At 44.7% G+C, this 19,322-nt stretch overlaps 1 long non-coding RNA gene across 1 annotated transcript in view; it reads right to left on the bottom strand.

The window, feature by feature from the left end:
• Positions 1 to 2,570: 2,570 nt before the first annotated feature.
• LOC148525152 (uncharacterized) overlaps positions 2,571 to 19,322 on the bottom strand; it is a 69,112-nt gene continuing 52,360 nt past the window's right edge. The window contains exon 4 of the long non-coding RNA XR_015878308.1: positions 2,571 to 4,987. This is a non-coding gene — a long non-coding RNA (uncharacterized LOC148525152). The remainder of the gene's footprint in view (positions 4,988 to 19,322) is intronic.

Genomic DNA, 19,322 nt, shown 5'->3' with positions numbered 1-19,322 from the left:
AAAAGTTCATTGTAAGAAATATATCACTCCTGGCTATATATATTTAGTGTATAAACCCTGTTAAAAGGATTTAGAACAAGTGGGAGGTGGTACACTCTGTATTATTAATATTATTATCCTTTATTTATATGGTGCCACAGAGTGAAGAAACAGAAACAGTATAAGCAACACAAGAAAGAAAGTGACTTATAGTACAAAACATCGCAGAACATGGACAAGGTTTATAAACGTTGCAGCAGCAGCAGCAGCCATAATACCTAAATGAGCAGCGGGGAAAGATTTGGTGCTATTGTTGGCAGTGTGAAGAAGACGATGGTATAAGTGAGATAAGGAAAAGCAGATGAGGGAAGAGGGCCCTGCTCGTGAGAGCTTACATTCTAAAGGGGAGTGGTAGACAGACCGGGGTGACACAGAGGGGAGATACAGTGAGCAAGGAGCATGGGGAGGTGAGTTATGATGAGAGCTGGAAAGCTTTGATAAAAATGTGGGTCTTGAGAGCCCATTTGAATTTTTTTAGAGAGGTGAAGAGTCTGATAGTGAGCAGCACAAGGCAAAATGCTCCAGTTGTTATTATTGGAGGAGGGAAGAAATATTACTGTACCCTAAATTATAATTATAAACACAGTTGATGTGCAAAGTTAGACTGAGGAATAGGGGGAGATTTAGGAGTCATACAGACCACAGACATATTATTGGTCATCCCCACCCCCAACAATGTCTGCCCCCCCTTCCTCTGCCCACATCACATCACTGCCAGCTTTGCCTCCTCTTTGTCGAGACCAGTCCTGATGGCTCCGGACAGCCAAGTCATCCACAACATCTCCCCCCCCCCCCACCTCATGCACCACAATCTGCCCTTCACCCTTCTCTACCAGACATCTGATGCAGAGGCCTGCTGTGCCACCCCCAGCAAGTGGTGCCCCGAGGCACAGCGAAATCCATTACTGCTGAGGAATGTAATTAATCCAGATATTTTATTTGGGAACATTTAAACTCTCTTTTTAGATGTCCTTGAAACACAGACACTGTTAAATGTAGAGTAACAAGAGTCAGTTTAACTTCTTTTATGCCAATGTTAATGGTCATATAAGAGCGCAAAATATTCAAATAAAGTTATTTTTTTCAATGTCTCCTTGAGAAGTGCAGCGATTGTCTCCCTCAATGCGTTCTCTTTATCAGGGTATTAAACATTGATCAATTTGTACACGGCATGATATTGACCTCTTTTTTCAACTTTCCCCAGCAACGTTGCCAGACTGCATAGACTGTGCCCAGCCAGTGCTGCTTGACATGCTGCTCCACAGCAGTCAGTCACTGTGGAGTGTGGAGAAGCAGGACAGACACTAATGATTTCCTCAAGTCTGTGCCAGCATAACCTTGGTCCCCAGCTTCTCCTGCAGGAGGGAGTGAGGGGAACCTGTCACTTCCCCTTAGTCTCACAAACACAGGTTTTATTGATTAAACAACAAATGTGGATTTATATGAGCATGGTCACAGTAGCAAGAATAACCCCTGTAACTACTATGTGCTGTAGTTGCCACCTGTACCTAATTTCCAGGGACAGTCCTAGGTTATAAAGAATTGTACCTGGAGATGTTTATCCCTGGAGGACATATCTTTGTATTTTCGCTATTGGCTAGCCACACAAATCAAAAATAATAACTCTTTAATTGCCAACTAGAATGCAATTCTTATTTAATTTTCCTATTCTCTGGGGTTTTATGAGTTTATATTCATTATAAATGTAAAAGTCTGTTGGAATCAAACTGGGGCAAAATGGTAGGGATTGTAGTGCATTGTTGGTCCAGTGAGACAGTGGGGTAATTGTACTAACTTAAACATTATTGCTGTTTTAAATTTGGGGGCTAAAAATGCAGAGAAGCGTGCCGCCACTTGCCCCCGTCACATGCGTCTTTCTGCGTCATCACGCAACCCCTGGTCACTGACATTCATTGTTCCAGTGCCAACCGTTACACTTACACAGCTGCAACTTTGAAAGGCACCGTAATTACATCAAAAGCTCAAAAACCTGTGTGACTTCAGCATTAAAGCATGAATGTGTGTGATCTCATTTAAAAACAAGAGTTTTGATGTGTTAGATCAGTGTGAGAAGTACAGTAGCTTACTGGTGTCTGGTTTTACAGGGAAATTACACTCTATTTATTGGTTACTACAGTATTCTGTTATGCATGTTCATTAAAGTATATGGAAATGTATATATTGCATAAATTAAATCTTAAAGAGGCAGTCCTACCATGTTTTAGGTTAAAGAAATATATCTGCAAAGCTGGTTTCTATTACAGGTTATTTTCTCAGAAAATATAAAAGACAGCACCAGTATGTATCCAAAATAGAAAAACTTAGTATTTACAGAATGATTGACATAAGAACAGTACAAGAAATGAACAATGACAATAATGTAAATTACCTGACAGTAAAGGCCACTAAAGATAATGGCTAAACAGGTTTTTTTTTATTATTTGGTTGGTTCTTCAAAAAAGGTTTAATAGAGCACCATACACAATTACAGAGCAGTCAAATGTCTCTCATTGTAGAGTGAATGTTCTCAGTGGAATATGACTGCTCTGGGGCTTGTTTGTTCTGTCAAAACATGACACCCTGGTCTAATGGATAACAAATACACATTCAAGACTGATACATACATGTTAACCCTATAATAAAGTAGAGCCCTATTTATTAAGTCTGTGGTATTTGACACCTACAGCATCTACTGTAGCAGTAAAAAACATGATCTGAATTGTTCAATGGCAGAACATAGCTTTTAATATAAGATTGAGGGAATCTAGTCATTAATAATAGATGTCCTTTTATTTATGTGATACACTGTTACATTTTTGCCATCTTGCTACTACCAATCCTTTATATTGATGAATCATAGTGACTGATCCAAACATTTAGGGGCTGCTTCTGAGGTCAGACGTGGGATCCTGAGCATACTGATATTCCCTCTTGCAGCGGTGCTAATCCATCGCAGTGCGTTTTTAGAAGCACCATCAGTGCACCACCACCTGCACCACCAAAACTTGCACAGCCCTATGGCAGGTGCAATTTCTCCATATGAACATGGCTTCCTGTGTCAGCGCTACTTCGTCTTTACTGTAGGTGCAGTCGCTGTCAGTGGCAAGCCTATGTCTGGCTAGCCACCCCCCATTATCTACTAGGATTGCCCTCTGAAATCCCCAGATCTAGCATCCAAAATCATTCTAAGTCTCCCTGCGGTAACCATTGGGACCTATGCTCAGTGTGACTTGGACGTATGCGTAGACTTATTACATCGGCCAACTGCATGCAGCATTGATACTGCGTCTGCCTCTGAATGAGGCCCTTAGTCACATGACAACAAGTGTGTCAGTTCCACAAATGGGGTCATTCTGGTATCGCATCAGGTGAGAAGCTGCACATTGTGTGCAAATAAGGCAGAATTCCTATGAGGTTCTACATCTGCAAAAAAGAAAAGGCGTTCCTCTGAAATAAGTACATAAGAACAATTGTTTTGTTTTCTAATTCCGAGGGGAGATGTCATTGTGCAACATATACAAGAGCAGACGATGGTCAAGCAGAAAATCCATCATAATAGCATTAATATGGAAATATAACATTACAGACAGTATATGGAGCATAAATCTATTCTGGCTCAAATATTGATAATATATCTTTACATACTGTACTCAAATTGCAAATGTTTGTGATGACAGACATACTGTACATAATGTAATGGATAATCTGAGACAACATTCCACATGAATGAGCTAAAGAATCCACTTGCGTGAAACAAAGCGATGCGGTGCGTGGAAAAGGTTAATTGCAGAATTAGGGCGAGATGTGAAGGAATGGGTGTTTATCCTGTGTGTCGGACTGAAGTAAGGGTGCAGAGTGAGCATTGCCCCTACTCAGTTTATATTCGAATGTCAAGATACATATTGCAGCCACAGACTGGAGCAATTAATGACCACTCATGGAAAATTCTTTCTGCCTCTCTGACAAGCTAGGGGCTCCCACTTCCCCATCTTACTAGATGTTTCTGGCAGTGAGTCTGCATGAAGGGCACACATCCTTGCTCCGCGCTGGGCTGTCTCTATGAATTAGGCTTACACTGCACAGGGGAAGCCAGGGCCTTATTAGCCGGACCTGTTAAAAGAGCACAACTTGGAGTAGTTTTCTTACCATGTGCACAACTGCAGTATGAGCTGAAAGATTAAAAGCCTTGTCATCGGGAGAGCAGCCAAAATGTGAAATACAGAGAGCGTTTGTACACATCCTAATGTCTGTAAAACAGAGGCTGCTTACTGAGACAGAAGCAGAGGTCTGGAAACTACTTTCCAATGTTCTTGATGTTAAGGAGAGGGCGCTTGCTGTGCTGGCTGTGAGATATGCTGGAATCAGGAGTTTACTATGGATTCCTATTTAACCTCTATACCCTAAAGTCGCTATTTAGCGTATCTTACGCATATGAAATAATCGCTTTCCAGACTTTGAGTGTGGTTCCAAAGCACAAAAGTTATTATTCACATAAAAGCATATAGTTACATGCCTTGATATACAATACAATTAGCACAAAGGTTATACAACATACAATGTACAGTTGATACATACGCATGCGCTCTGGATCCAGATTTCCCAGCATCAACTATGAAACCCCCGCCAACAGAAAAGGAAATAAGACTAACTACCAGATCTAGAGTGCTTGCATATGTACCCTTGCAGAGATAGGCAATACAATAGTATGAGTTGGCATAATCCCATTGGTTCTTCCTCCTGGTTCTTCTGTTACGATACAGTTCATAGGTCAGTTTGTATTGTAATAGTTCAGCCCCCCAACAGCTCTTTGTGTGCGTTTTCCCGCCGAAGAACAAGTCTAAACTGGCTAATAAAGATTACATTACACAGTACAATTCAATGCCTATCTCTCTATGATCCATAATTCGCAGACGCATGTTGCGATCTCCTTGCCGATGGAACCGGAGATCTGTAAATAAACAGTGGTTTAGAATAGCACCAAACACGGTCTGCTTATCATGTACTAAACCCTAGATATCAAATACCTGCATTTAACAATAGATTTGATAACATATAAAACCTTTAATATTAACCTTAATGCTAGGGAACCTTTTTGTGTAAGTATGCAATGTGTCAGTGTGTGGATATTGCATATGGTCGCTAATATACGTGGTGCGTTTTATGTGCAGAGTGTTTTAATAAACAGCACAACTGTGCGCTGTGCGTCTTGTATATTATATGTATGATTTAATGTGCGTATGGAGTATGGTAGGACTTTTAACAATATGCGGTAGCAATGTAATCGCACGATGCTAATAATAGCATATTAGCATTGCACAAAATGGTTTCATGCTGACTACGCAAAGGTGGCGTCGTCAGGGGCAACATAAAATGGCGTCGTGCAGATTTTAATTTTACAATTTATGTTTCAGCCAACCATCCGGCTTCAACACCATATAAAAAAAGAATAGATACTAAAAGTATAGGTGAAGAAAAGAAAATATTAAACAGCAGTCTAAAATACAATGTCATATTATAACTCAATCAGGGACTTTAGCGCTTACTTCCTTGTGTGCTGCATTTTGTATTCTTATGATCAGCGCACTTCTGACCAATGGTTTAGGGGCTCTATTTATGAAGACCCCACTAGAAAGATGATGAGATGATGCTCATCTCAGTGATAGAAAATCTTTTTTCTTCTAGCTTTTTAAGAAAGGTCACCAGGGGCAGCTGAGCAAAGCTTGACTGCCTGGTGACACTGGTCGGCAGATTAGTTTTACCACTTGCCAGGCCAGTTAGCTGCCAAAGAGCGCATTTGTGATCCAGATTATCGACTTCCACATAAACACTGGAATTTGAAGCCCTATTTAGACTTCCAGTTCTAGGGATATATTTACTAAAGTGCTATTTTTTAGAAGTGGAGATGTTGCCCATAGCAACCAATCAGATTCTAGCTTATTATCTTCTAGAAGGTGCTAGATAAATGTTAAGTAGAATCTGATTGGTTGCTATGGACACTTCTAAAAACCCGCACTTTAGTAAATATACCCCCTACAGTCAGTAAAAGTAAAGTGTGTTTAAAAAGTAGAAAAAGTAAAATACACACACACACACACACACACACACACACACACACACACACACACACACACACACACACACATATGTATTTTTAAAAGATAAAGAAAAATGCTTTATTTTAGCAATAAGGCATTCTCTCCTGTGGGCACCTTTGTCACTGGCATCCTGTGTTAGCCATAGGGGCACAGCCCACTGTTGTCAATGATACATAGCCTACCTTCTGTGATAGCTGACAATAGTCTTCACAAGCTAGGGCCCATTGATACAGTATTTGTGTAGGAATCTCCCCATTTTCTCAAGATTTTAGAGCTTTCTGCCTTTAATAAAGAAACTTCTGGGACTACCTCAATTTCATGCATCAAATAGTGTCTAGTTACTGTCAGAATGTTGAGTCACTCCTCAGAAACCACTGCTGACGAAACGTCTCCTTCAGATGATCGTACATGTGCCTCTAGGCCAACCTGCTCTTGGGTTATGATCAATGTTTCCACTTACAGGTTTTTCCCATATACAGGAAACTTTTACCATGATCAGGAATAGTGTTTCTCTTGCTGTTTTCCTGATTACTGGGAAATTAGTTCTTGAAATGCCTTGAAATTATTAAAATTACTTTTTCAGCTTAGTTTTTTTGTTTTCTTTACTTAGCTTTTATATTACTGTGTATGTATGTATGTACTGTCTTGAAAGGGCAACTTTTTTTTTACATACATTTTTCAGGAAATTATGATCAAGGAAAATTAGGTAGAGACCAGGAAATCTGGAAATTTCAAGTGGAAATTACACCATAAAACATTTACATCACATCATCATGATTTCATCTAATGTTTGTCATTATTGCTATTTTGTTTTTTATTAGAGATGTACGGGTACAGTCAGGGCCGGTGCTAGGGTGTTTGGCGCCCTCCTGCAAACTATTACATTTGCGCCCTTCCTTATAGTTTTCTACAAAGGTACAGTGTGCGCCGTAGGCACATGGTGCACAAAGGGTCGTGGTCTCACAAAAAGGGGGCGTGGTCACACAATAGTATCCAGAATTCAAATTAAACCACACAGTCACACAAGCCAGGTCGAGGTGAGGAGGGGAAGAGAGCCAGGTCAGGTGAGAGGACCAGTTGGACCAGGTCAATGGCCAGATTCACGACTCTTTGAAAAGGAAGCAAAGCCAAATGTCGGGAGGGGCGGGGCTTAACTGCAGGCCACGGCAGGCACTGCAGCTCCGGTATAAGAAATAAAAATTGGTTCATCAGACGGATGTGGCCGGGGCCCGGGATGGGACATCGAAAGAAAACATTATACCAATGTTTTTAACATTGAGTACAAAACATTATTTAGATACAAACTTTGCTTCTCTGGAACCGATGTTAACCGATGTTTTACAATGTATTTGGTTTTTTTAAGCAAACTCTACACTTAAACATATAATAGACTAACACACTTTTAAAATAATTCTTAGATTTAGGGCCATATTCAATTTGTGGTGAAAAGTCTGAGGTCGGAATTTTCGCCATCATCGCCGGTTTTTCTGGGATAAAGGACCTCATTCAGAGTCGGTCGAAGCGGCAGCACGGTCGTCCGCCACCGATGTTCGCTATACTGCGCATGCGTAAAGTTCACAATGCACGTGCGCGAACTAACCGCTACGATCAGAAATTTCTCTCTCTTTGAACACAGCCAGGTCGGTAGTTTGAGTGACAGATTGAGGCGTTTGTGGGTGGTAACAGGGGAAGGTGCTTGAAAACAGGGGTGTGGAGATCCAACGCAGGCATGCCTAATTATGCGAACGGCGTTTTATGGGAGTGCATACGGTTTATGGGAGTGCATAATTAACAAAGTAGCGTCATGGCACATGTGACATGGGAGGTTTTTACACTGACATGATCGTAGAGCTTAAGAGAGGGTATGGTCAACCTTAAGCTCTACGACCAGTTTCGATGGTTCCCGAGGGTCTCGATTAATTCTTATATGCCCGGAGATGACGTGCAATGCGTACGAGAAGGGGGCGTATTATTTTGAATTCCGACCGTTTCCTCCCCTTGGTCGGCCAGCTACTGATCCGAACTTAGGGCCGCAACTTGCGAGGGAATCTTTTGCATATCCGGCCCCTTTTCCCGTACGACTGTGGGGGCGCTTCGACCGACTCTGAATGAGGTCCAAAGTATCGGGCGCGTACCCGCTTATCCCCATATTCAATTAGGATCTGCCGAAAACGGGACCCAGCGGAAAGGTAAGTATCGTAAAGTCCTGTCACTTTTGGGGAGATCAGCCTGTCACCCCCCCCAAAAGATGGTCTGACATGGGGGATTACTATTGGTACCACCGATTTGGCCTGCCGAAGGTAATTGGGGTTCTAAATAGCCACGGTAGGTGCATAAATGCACCTGTGAAGAACTGGTGAAGAATAGCACTTAGCTTTTAAAATAAATAAATAGTCCCATCAAATTTGGGGTACACGAAAATGGGTGCAAGCATATTTTTAAGTCCCTAAAGTGATTTTTTAAAATTCTTAAAAAATGCACCTGCCGCAACCAGCCGCATACTTGGGATCGCCCCCGGGATCGATTTTGCTAGTTTAGAAGTTTGTCCCCCAATATTTTTTTTCGTCCACAAAGTGAAAGTACCTTTTTTGGGGTGTCCTGAGGAACTTTAAACATTTTTTTTGACACAGATTGCTTTAATGGGACATTCCAAAGGCTGCAAGCGAATTTTTTTTATTCTGCACCCCATAACCCCAATTCTGCACTTTTTTTCGCCACCTAAACAGTGGTGAAAACTTATCCCCGTTTTTTACAAAGACTTTTCGCACCTGCATTTAACTAAATCAAACCTTCATCCACTGCTGACTCTAAAATCATGTCCAGTTCTTTTTTATAAGACTCTGTGGGATCACTAGTCAATAATTTGTATGTAAGACCATCACTTAACAAATGTTCACATTATGCAATGTAAATGTCAGTACCTTGTATAACGATGGAACCACCTTTATCAGCACCCCTTATTATAATGTCTCTCCTTTTACTCAGACACTCCGCCTTCTTCTCCTCCAGTGGTAAATTACCGTATATACTCGAGTATAAGTCGACCCGAATATAAGCCGAGGTACCTAATTTTACCACAAAAAACTGGGAAAACTTATTGACTCGAGTATAAGCCTAGGGTGGGAAATGCAGCAGCTACTGGTAAATTTTAAAAATAAAAAAATGGCCCCCAGTAGTAGCCCCCCTTGTAGTGCTCCCAGTAGTAGCCCCCCCTTGTAGTGCCACCAGTAGTAGCCCCCTCTGTAGTGCTCCCAGTAGTAATCCCCCCTGGTAGTGCCCCCAGTAGTAATCCTCCTGGTAGTGCCCCCAGAAGTAATTCCCCCTTGTAGTGCCCCCAGTAGTAATCCCCTCTGGTAGTGCCCCCAGTAGTAATATCCCCCCCTGGTAGTGCCCCCAGTAGTAATCCCCCCCTGGTAGTGCCCCCAGTAGTAATCCCCCCCTGGTAGTGCTCCAGTAGTAATCCCACCCCCTGGTACTGCCCCCAGTAGTAGCCCCCCCAGTAGAGAGAGACATAATAATAATAAAAAAAACCCACTTACCTGAAACCCCGCTCCTGGTCCCGACGCTGCTACCGGCTCCTCCGGCCGCTTTGCATTATGGGAGAGACGTCATGACATCATTACCCACTGGAAGATGGCTCCCGCAGTGGGAGCAGCAGCAGCCGATGAGAGTCTGATAGACTCTCATCGGCTGCTAATTACAACAAACACACAGCTGCCGGCGGCTGTGTGTTTTGCACTGTGTAGTGCTGACCGAACTCCGTCCAGTCAGCGCTACACACGCGGTGCAGCTGTGTCACAGAGACACAGTCTGCACCACGCCCCGCATGGTAACAAGCTGAGTGAGGCGCCCTCAAATATGTGGCGCCCTACTCAGCTGCGTAACGGGAGAACCGGCCCTGGTCACTCGAGTATAAGCCGAGGGGGGGGGCTTTTTCAACACAATGTGCTGAAAAACTCGGGTTATACTCGAGTATATACGGTATAATGTATAGGACCCGTATCCTCCTTAATGGAATCCTCTAATAGCCGACTAAAGGTTTTGATCGGAGCGTTTGTGGACTGGGGGTCAAACTTCGACTTCATACCCAGTTTAGCCAATCTATCTGGTAAAGTCTCTGCAGCCACAATTGGCGGCTGTTTGTCAAAATATTCTTTGAGTTTAAGCGAACGCTGGAACTTAAATATATCTGTTTTCCATTTAATTAAAACCATGGATCATATTTGTGGGGACAAAAGAGAGACCTCTATTTAAAACGCTATGCTCGGCTGATGTTAAGGCTGAATAGGACCTTAGTTTGAAGATCAGGTCCTCCTGGCTCTTGGAGGCCTCCTTGTGTACCTGTCTCCTCTTCTGGTAAACTTTCTCCTCGGGCTGCTGTCCCAGCTCGAGTGCTTACCCATAAAGGGGTCAGCGGTTTCTTAGATCTAGAAGTAGATGGTAGATTTTCCTCCAATTCGCTCGCTGATGTACTGGAGAATCTAACTTTTTGAAATCGTTTTCTAAACCGTGGGGACTTATTCGGTGCCGTATAATTCTGCGTGCTGCCCAGCCATGAATAAACCCTATGTTGGGCATAATCTGTTTGAACTTTTTAAAATTTTTCTTTTTTATATTTTAATAAATCTGTCTTGTATTTCTCCAGTTGTACCTTCAATTTTGTAATCCAGTCCGTGGTAGTGTCAATGGACAGTGCTTGGAGATGTTCCTTCTCAAAGATACCAATTTTCTCTTTTGTTACATTTAATTCACGGGTAGATTCCTCCACGACCAATAATATTAGGTCCATGGAGCATTTGTTAAGGATGGAAATCCACTTTTTGCAAAACATCATGTTATATCTGCCAATAGTGGGTGTGTTATGTACACGGAACCCCCGTGGAATTTGTTTCACACGGAAATAGTCAGACAAGGTTCTATTGTGATAAAGAAAGTCCAATTTCCGTTTCTTAAGTTTAAATAATTCTCTATATTTATCCAAGTTGGAATCCATCGACTCCTCAGTCAATGCAGGATCCTTGTGTAGTATCTGCTCAGCATCCACATCCGAAAAGCTGAGTGTCTCGTAGTTATCACATTCCAACAGGAATTATGTAAAATCCAGTTCTTTTTCTGGGTTTGCCATATTTAAAGTGCGTGGTGCTCCGTACAAAGATGCACAAAACAGCACCCCCAAATGAATATAAAAACAATCTCAAGGCGTCACTCGGAGACAGATGAAAATAATACACTCACCAGAGGGATTTTATTAGTGGTCAACGTTTCGGGGTCTTCTACCCCTTCCTCAGGACAACATAGTGAAAAACTGTGCAAACATACAGTGTTTAAATACATATTGTGAAAACACTTACGACCATGTCCCCCTGGCCTCCATCTAGAAGCCGCACTTCTGGTCGGGGCAGCTCCGCGAAAACCGGAAGTGACATCACCAAGGAAGGGCACTGGTGCCATGGAAACCTATAAACAATACACTTTAAGCACAAGATGTACATATAGCATATTTCACTATGAGCTTTATTTTGGTCACTCCTGAACATGGCCAATCTGTCGTTATAGGCAAATTGCCCTGCATGTTCAGGCTTTGGACAATGTCGGAAATGACCAGCAGGCACACGCATGTCGTAATCGTGCAATCGCTCAGTAATATCGCCCAGTGTACGCACCATTAGGCACCGCTGGGTCTGTCATGCACATGCAGTGAGTGCCTGACAGTGAAGGTGCGTACACACTGGGCGATAAAGTGGATGACTGAACGATAACGATATCGTTATCGTTCAGTCGTCCACTTTATCGTCCATTTTTAACCCCAAAAAGATGAACTATAACGACGACGCGCGTTCCCGAGGGTCGTTCGTCATTATCGTTCATCGGGCTGACATGCAGGCCAACCTGACGATCTCGTCAGGTTGCTGCATGTCAGGGAATGGGGGAGAGAGCCCGGCGCTGAACGATATCGTTAATTATATCGTTCAGCGGCTGTGCTCAATGTCATGAACGACATTGAGCACAGCCTGCCGGGGACAACACTACACGATATCGCTCAGGGAGCATATCGTGTAGTGTGTACCCACCATGACACTGTGGGACTGACTGCTCAGTTACCAATAACTACAGCAGCCAGACACCCCAGCAGCCAACCAGTGCTCACTGATAGCAGCACCAGTGACAGTGAGCCAGGGGTGGGACTGTCCTATGTGCTGCAGCTGATTGGCTTTCCAAAGTGTCTTTCACTCTGTCAGCCACCACTCCCAGCAAAATCATGCAGGCAGCAGTAATAGCCCAGTCAGTGTTTTCTACTCTCTACTTAAGTTGGAATTGACTATAAATCAAGGAGAGAGCCAGCTGGCAGCCCAAAGCAGTGACAGCACCACACAGTGTCACACAAAAAAAAAAGGAAAACATTGGAAAAGCAGGGAAAAACATCGGGGGAGAAATCTTACGATGAAACATTGTATCCTAAACATTGCAGGGTTGAACATCGAAACCATTTGACCGATGTTTCCGATGAAACATCAAATGATTCCCATCCCTAGCCTGGGGCCAGTGGCGCTGGTGAAGAGGCTCAGCCTGCTGCTTGGCTGTCATTTGATGTGACAGCACACAGTACAGCAGGCTCAGCAACGCAGAGAAGAGCAAAGGGGGCCCGGCCATAGTAAAAGAAGAGCGGCGGTGCTGCCCACCGGTGGGGGAGCCGCTCATTCAGGCAGGCTCAGCCTGCTGCCTGACTTTCATTTGATGTGACAGCACACAGTACAGCAGGCTCAGCAACGCAGAGGGGGAGCCGCTCATTCAGGCAGGCTCAGCCTGCTGCCTGGCTGTCATTTGATGTGACAGCACACAGTACAGCAGGCTCAGCAACACAGAGGAGAGCAAAGGGGGCCTGGCCATAGTAAAAGAAGAGCAGCGGTGCTGCCCGCCGGTGGGGGAGCCGCTCATTCAGGCAGGCTCAGCCTGCTGCCTGGCTGTCATTAAACAGCAGGTATCACAGCTGCAGAGGGGATAAGGGGGGAGACCCGGCTAGGGGAAACGAGCTTCAGTGCCACTCATGGTGGTAAGGAGCTCAGCTGCTCATGAGTGACAGCAGGTAAGACTAGGAGTTAGCACAGCAGGGAGGAGCGAGGAGGGGAGTGGAAGAAGGGGATGCTCTGCCAGGAGGAGGGGGAACGTTCCGTTCAGTGTGTGTGTGAAGAGCCACTCAGACTCAGGCAGCGATAGCAACTGTCATACAGTGTGACAAGCGCAGCAGCGGCCGGCAGCTGCAACAAAGGACCCAGCGCCTCTCCAGCCTGGTGCCTCCCTGCAGTGCAGGATCTGCTGAGTGGGTTGCGCCGGCCCTGGGTCCAGTTCTCAGAGAACTGACAACAACCAAATTTAGGCATAGTCAAGTCCGAGTTTTATAAACGGATCTCTGGGGGTCATTCAGACCCGCTCGCGAGCGCAGGACGCTCGCAAGCGGGTCGATGTTGCCCCACTGCACATGCGCGAGACCCGGCTAGCGACGGGGTATCCGTCGCTCCGGGTCTCGCACCAAAGGGGGCATGCTGTCGATGTTGATTGACAGCATGCCCCCTTTGGTGGGCGTGCCGGGGGTGTGGCTGCCAGACGGAGGCGTTCCCATGGGAACGCCTACCGTCTGAGGCCGGCCCCACTGACATCACAAGTGATGTCAGTGGGAGTGATTTTGGCTCTGATAGAGCCAAAATGACTCCAGGGCTTGCGGCAGCGAGACCCTACCGCAGGGTCTTCGTCGCAAGCCCGATGGTCGCGATGGTCTTGACCATCGCGACCATCATCATGGACGCTCGCATAAGCTGTGGGTGGTCACCCACAGCTATGCGAGCGTCCAGGAGGACGCTCCATTTTCATGGAGGAGGGCCCTGATTCAGAGCGAGCGCTCTGGTCAGAGCGTTCGGCTCTGAATCAGGCCCACTGTGCATGAACACAAATGATGAGGTTTTGCATACAGCGCATGTGCATATATGATATTGCACATTTTTCATATCTATGTCCTATTCTGAGTCACACTGGACTCGACCAGCTCTGTTTTCTCATGAAATTGGACTTTTCAGAGTAGGAAATGGGCGGCGACAGTGCAAGTCCTGACTTGTGGGAGTGTCAGTGTTCACTCTAACTCCGGTGGCAGGCAGGGCGCCGGAGCTAGAGAGGGCACTTCATGCGTGCGCGGAAGGCGCGCGCCCAAAAAGGGGGTGTGGCCATTGAAAAGGGGGCGTGTCTATAAGACGCATCCCCTTCTCATCACTCCTGGGGGCGCTTGCGCCCAGCGTCTATTTTCCAACGGTGACCGGGTCACCGCACATTTCCCCACCCGCGGAACACTGCGACCCGCGGGTGAAGATGGCACCCACAGGCTGTGAGGGCAGGGTGCTTTTTGCCCTCCTTCTGGAGGGCAGGGTGCTTTTTGCCCTCCAGAAGGAGGGCAGGGCGCCGCGCCCCGCTAAAACAGCCTAGCAGGAACACTAGAGTGTTATGGGAGAGTAGCGGGCGTGTATCAAAATCTCTGTGCAATTCTGAGTTGTGCATATGGGGAAGGGAAGACTGATTCTGAAGCATCTTTTGCACCTAGCATGGGGCTGGTGCAAGTGCCGACACTAATCATGATGGTTGCAACGGCCAGCGTAACATTAGTGGGTGACACATCTTCCCACTTGCAGACACACAGCCCCTCACATTAGCCCTACATATTATAGCATTAGCATTAGGTAGTAAATCTGGCATCCACAGCCGCTCACTACTGCAGCCACTGTGTGACCAATTCAGAATCAGCCCTAGGCTGTGGCACACAGATGAGCTGGCGCTTCTACTGGAGACCTGGGGCACAGTTTGTGTTTTTTCCTAAAGAAAATATTTTTTGGTATATTGCCCCATAGTTTTACATTATCTGTTTATTGACAAATATTCAAACAGATCAGCACTTCTTGTGGCCATATATTCACTAAAAATGGTAAAATGCTCTTAACAAAAGATTTGAACATGGTTTAAATACAGAGTTTTACTCACTAAAATCCTAAAAGCATTTTGTTTTCTTTCAAAATAATAAATGAAAATAAGTGGCTATTGCCCAGGATCAGGGCGTGATGTGTCTGTGGTCTCTGACATTTCTTAGATATGTATTGTATTCTGTCAGCCTATATGAACATCTATATCAAGACTCTCCTGTCCTTTCACATCCTCAATTCTGCTGGGACCTACCACTTTCATCTTTTGTAATTAGCTGCAAAACCTATTATCTCCCCTGTCACATCTCTGGGTTGGGTGAATGAGATAACTATTACTTCTTAGTACCATTGGCATATTGCTCCTAGTACAGGAGCCTCATCAGGCAGCCAACGAAGCATTTTCACCATGCTCCTTGGAGAAACGAAACTGCAGATGAATGCCTCAATTGGGTTTAATATCTACTGACCTTACTATGCAAAACGTACCCGTGCAGAAACTCGAATGAATGAGACTGACAGCACCATAGCACTATTACATGCCTGCTGCCATATATATATCTGTTATTCTAAATCCAGTAACACTTTGGAGGGCAATAGAGCAGAGCTTGTAATAAGGAATGCCCCGTGCACACAGCTGCTTTGCAGTCAGAAATAGAGAAATAGATAAACTAGAATAAACTAAAATAGAGAACGTACATTGGAGAAACCGGTTGATAATAAGGAGTGGAGTATATAGAGTTTGTGTATATTACTTACATCTGAGTTCATCTTCGTTTCCTTTGCTCCTCCTCTTCTGTACTTCTCCTCCTTCCCTTTTACCAAACCACTTTTTAATTTTGCACATCATTTTCCAGTCCTTAACCATGTACTTTTGTTCATCGGGAGGCTTGCCACCTAGCAACAGCTGGTGGGTTAGATGCAAGCCTCCCGATGATCGCTGAGAAGGAAAGTGAAAGAAACTTTCATTTACCTTCTTAGCAGCCAGGAGAGCGGGGGCAGTTATGGAGATGGCAGGCCATGTGCGCACCTGATTTTACCTCAGCGCTGAGCTGGAGGACACCATGTCAGTATCTGATACATACACATTGGCTGTGTCCCCTCTCTCAGCAAGAGGAGTTACATTACAGGCAGTCCTCTAAGCTGGGTTTACCTGAAGATGTGAATAGTTCTGAAATAGATTATATTTAAAAGGGGAAAACTGTTTAAACCTGTCAGGTTGCAATACAGCAGGGGGGGTTCAGAGGAAGGTGAGCTCACAGGCTGCACAGTCCCCTTCTCCAACAGCATACTGTATTCTCATAAAGTTGTGAGAAAACACACTTCAAAAAAGAAACATGTCACCAAAGTTTCTTCTAGAGATACCTGTTCAGGACAAAACATCTCTTTCCCAGGTATTTCCAGTAGCTGGAATATCTCAGTGGTCCGCAGCAGACCAAATTCTCCTGCCCACAGCCGACATACCTTTCCTGTCTCTGACCGGCAACAACACCGTTCTCACCGTCAGCAGCATGTGCTGCCCCCATCCCTCTCATACAAAGACGACACTTACCCCTCTGTGGGAGTCAGAGGAGGTGACTAGAACTAGTGCGTCTTCCCGCAGGGAATAGTTTAGCGACCTGCAAATGAGCCAAGTGGCTCTTGCAGGCAGAATGCCTACTTATAAATTATATACTTCACATTGGGCACTGAGTGAACTCTCTGAAGTGTATAATTTCACCCAATTAGCCTTCCGAACAGCCCTCATTAAGGAGGATGAAATGGTTCTCTGTAACCATACCGCCATTTCGGACATTCCTGCCCTTTTTGCCCCAGAGATTGATCCAGCCTTTTCTTCACTCGTGGGGGATAATACTATCGATAAATTACTGAAAAAAATACAGTTCAAAGTAGCAATGAGCGGGTATGGTTCTCAGAGAACCAGACCCACCCGAACTTGCAGATCCGAGGCAGAACCGAGTCCGGCTCGGGTTTTCCTGCCTGACTCAGATCTCAAAGCGAGGCAAAACATCATCCTCCCGTTGTCGAATTCTGGCAGGTTTTGGATTATATAAAAGTTCCCACGATCAGCGCCATTTTCACTCCGGCTGTGGAGAGTGTAGTGAACGGATGTGCTGTGTCCATCCAAGAGCTGCCGTATCTGTCTTTTTTTTTAAATAGTCCTCAACCATTCTTTGAATGGTGACCATATCAGATGGAGTCACGATAGAGGTATCATTAATTGTAAGCAATTCTGACCCGTCCAGATGTCAAAAGTTAAAACTTGGTTGTGTTGACTCATCTGCATCACCAGTGGGTGTTTTGAAAGTTTAGTTTTTTTTCTCGCCAGATGCACTTGTCGGAGAACATGAAGGAGAAACCATCGCTGCATCACGTGCCACTTGAGCTGACAATTTGCTTACCAACAGCTCTTTACATTTCTTCAGATCTGTGTCGATTGGCAAGAAAGACACAACGTCTTCATCCCTTCTGGGATGAAAATCCCCTCCCAGCAGCTGGCATGGTGGTCAAGGATTCTCAAGAAAGACGCAACGTAAGACTTAAACATTAAATCTTGCATTTGCTCTGTACAGATTGGAAAATGCTTTTCAAGTGGAATCTTTGCAAAGGATTATTTAACAGTCAATTGTTTTGGAAAGCTGCTAGTAGTCTTCCCGGTCCCCTTTTGGGATGAAAATCAACTCCCAGCAGCAGCAGGCATGGCGCTCAAGGATTCTTCTGGGGCAAGAACTGATGTTAATGTGTAAAAAAATTTTTGTAAATGCCTCCCTCTCCCCTTCTCCCTTCGGCATCAAAAAATTAAATAAAATTTACTACCAATCAACATACTCCAACTCTCTCAGGCCTCTTTAATAATAAAAAAATAAGTTTTTTCCTGATGTGCCATGTTGGAAGTTAAACTGCCACGTGTTTGTGCCCATTGCTGCCGCTTAGATTAGTCAGCCAGCTAGCTTGGTGCAAATTTTGGGCCTGAACTGGATGAAAACAATACTGTGAGCTGTGAGGTGGTAAAAATTGACTGGAAACGAGTGGAAAGAGGGAGTCGCTAGAGACTCCCTAGATTCCCACGTTGCTTCTAAAATGGCTCTTTTGAAAGCCATTAGAAGGGCTACAGTAATGATTGGCCAGACCTTTGACTTTAATTCTAACTCCCGCAGAACTCGCTGGCTAGCTAGTGCAGGTCTCACTAATCTAGCTCCCAGGCTAGTAGATGTCTCTAATCTGACCGACTCTGACCTCTTTGGGCCTCATTTTATAGATGAGGTCAATGTAAGTTACAATACCTGCAAATCCTTTGCAGACCTGAGGGGTCACCTGCCTACAAATTGCGTCATTTTGTCACAGCCAGTAGTTCGACCCAAGAGCAGAGAGCCAACCCCAGAGCACCTAAGGGAGGCTTCTATCAGACTCGAGTTGCAATTGGTGCTGTGTCAGGCAATACCAGCTCCTTCAGGAAAGAAAGTGGATATGGTGTTTTTTATGCGCCCCCTTCTCCATGTCCTTCTAATGCAATTGCTTCCTGGAGGCAGATTACCACAGACAGGTGGTTATTAAAGATTGTAGAATAAGGCCTGACCCTTCTTCTCTACAGATTTCCTCAACAGATATTCCCCTGCTCAAAGAACACCAGTCCTCTGCTAGACAACATTTTGTCCCTCGCTCTACATCAGGGCAAAATAGAGCGGGCAGATATATCCAAAACAGGCTGGATCAGTCACCTCTTCCCTGTAAACAAACAAGACAGGTCATACAGACTGGTTTTAAACGTCAGATCCCTCAACCAGTACATAAAGCCTCATTCTTTCCATATGGAGGGTCTGGCTGATGTGCCTTTGATATTGGCAAAGAAAGATTTCTGTATCAATATCGGCCTCAAATTGGCCTTCATACGTTCCAAGTTCATCCAAATCACAGGAGACTTCTGAGGTTCCTATGGAACAACACCCTCTATCAATGTACTGTCATGGTGTTTGGCCTGTCCAAAGCTCCTTACACATTCACCCATCTCATGAATGCAGTAGTCACACACCTCCGTCAGAAACTCATGCGGTGCATCATCTATTTAGACGACCTTCTGGTGGTTCCCTTGGGCCAGGAGGTACTTTACCGTAATCCTCCCCAAATCAATACTGACTCCCTGTTAGTCAATCATCTTTCTGGGGTTCCTCTTGGATTCCCTTTCTTTCTCCATAGCTGTTCCGGTGGACAAATGGAGAGAGATTTAGCATTTTGT

This window comes from Taudactylus pleione, unplaced genomic scaffold (genome assembly GCF_031769625.1).
Source record: "Taudactylus pleione unplaced genomic scaffold, aTauple2 ptg000111l, whole genome shotgun sequence".
Lineage (NCBI taxonomy): Eukaryota > Metazoa > Chordata > Amphibia > Anura > Myobatrachidae > Taudactylus > Taudactylus pleione.
The sequence above is the reverse complement of the archived record's forward strand: the minus strand, read 5'-3'. Positions and strand labels throughout refer to the sequence as shown.